Here is a 1865-nt window from a genome sequence, read left to right as displayed (position 1 = left end):
CATCAGCAGCACAAAGTGCTATACAGGAACCCAGCCTAAAACCCCAAACAGCAAGCAATGCAGATGTGGAAGCACGGTGGCTAGGAAATACTCCCTAGAAAGGCAGGAACCTGGGAAGAAACCTAGAGAGGAACCAGGCTCTGAGGGATGGTCCTCTTCTGGCCGTGCCGGGTGGAGACTATAAGAGTGCATGGCAATTTAAGGTCACATTGAACATCTAGAATAACAAACGTTCATAGATGACCAGCATRGCAACATGTCAGTACCTCAGGAGTAAATGTCAGTTGGCTTTTCATAGGAGAGAGGGAGAGAGAGAGAACTTACATTCACACAGGACACCAGATAACACAGGAGAATAACACCCCCCCCGGCACCTAGACTATTGCAGCATAGATCCTCCAGACTGAGTGTCAAGTTGACCTCTTTCTTGTGCAATTCCCCACTTGAAAAGGACAGTCCCTCCACATGAAGATTTTAACTGGATTTCACTCAATAAACAGCCATGGAATCAGTTGTTTGTCTTTTATTTACCATTCTTTGGTTGGCAGTAAACAGGTGAAAAACCTCAAAAAAGAGATGACAAATACAAGTTACTATTTGAGTTGACAGCCCAATCAAATACAAACTTATCCACATTCACCCCAGATAAACACATTTCTGCCACCATAAAACACAAGGTTTCCACTTTTAAGCAAATGTTTCCCAAAATAGAAACCCACCATTCCTAATCAAATGAGCAGAATCAGTATATTTTCTCTAAATTTGCATTTTAGCCAAATACATTCAAAATATTTTTAGTAGTAAAAAAATCACATTTATTTTCTAATCAGTAGTTTTAAGCAGACAAATCTCACATTTTTTTGCCAAAGATTTTTTAGACTATACATTTGTTACTTGGTTTACTAAGATTTCTACAAAGTTTAAATTACTTTTAACCATTTCAAACAAGTTCTTTGTCAACAATGAATTTGGCTCTTCTTACTTTTCCTTTATACCCCACAAACAACATTTGAAGTTATAAATACCACTGCAAAAGTCCTATCAAAGTTAAGAGTTAAGAGTCTGTGTTTTCCAGAGTATCATTAGCAGTCTAGCCAAGCATGGCTAATATGGCGCTTACCGGCTGTCTTTCACAGTTTTGTGGAGGGCTTGGACTTGCACAGTCACCTTGATCACAAAAATGAAGTTTCCTTGGTCTTGTGGTGTTATAAATGCTCCTTTCACTGCGGTCTAAAGACAACAGCAGAGCCAGGTGCTGGCACGCCCAGATTGCCTGGAAGATTTGTTCCACCTGGTTCACCACTGATTGAAGGAGGAGGAGTTTCACCACTGAGGAGCTCCCAGGCAGTTTGTCAGCACACTGAGACAGAGGTGGGTCGGAGGACACTGTGGCCCCGTCCAACGATAYACCTGGACAGGGCCAACCAGTCAGGATATAACCCCACCCACTTTGCCAAAGCACAGCCCCCACACCACTAGAGGGATATTAATAGACCACCAACTTACTACCCTGAGACAAGGCTGAGCATAGTCCACGAATATCTCCTCCACCGTAACGAGCCTGAGGGGGCGCAAAACCGGACAGGAAGATCACGTATGTGACTCAACCCACTCAAGTGACACACCTCTCCTAGGGACGGCATGGAAGAACAATAGTAAGCCAGTGACTCAGCCCCCGTAATAGGGTTAGAGGTAGAGAATCCCAGTGGAGAGATGGGAGCTGGCCAGACAGAGACAGCAAGGGCGGTTCATCGCTCCAGTGCCTTGCTGTTCACCTTCGGMCCCCTGGGCCAGACTACACTCAATCATAGGACCTACTGAAGAGATGAGTCTTCAGTAATGACTTAAAGGTTGAGACCGAGTCT

The 1865-nt window shown here is 44.1% G+C and overlaps 1 long non-coding RNA gene across 1 annotated transcript; it reads right to left on the bottom strand.

The window, feature by feature from the left end:
• Nucleotides 1-508: 508 nt before the first annotated feature.
• On the bottom strand, nucleotides 509-1360 carry LOC139023695 (uncharacterized). Its single transcript, XR_011474833.1, has 2 exons — nucleotides 1121-1360; nucleotides 509-564 (listed from the first exon to the last, which is right to left on the bottom strand). It is a non-coding gene; the product is annotated as an uncharacterized lncRNA (long non-coding RNA).
• Nucleotides 1361-1865: the final 505 nt, after the last annotated feature.

Source organism: Salvelinus sp. IW2-2015, linkage group LG4p (genome assembly GCF_002910315.2).
Source record: "Salvelinus sp. IW2-2015 linkage group LG4p, ASM291031v2, whole genome shotgun sequence".
NCBI lineage: Eukaryota > Metazoa > Chordata > Actinopteri > Salmoniformes > Salmonidae > Salvelinus > Salvelinus sp. IW2-2015.
This window is presented reverse-complemented; position numbering and strand designations above follow the sequence as displayed.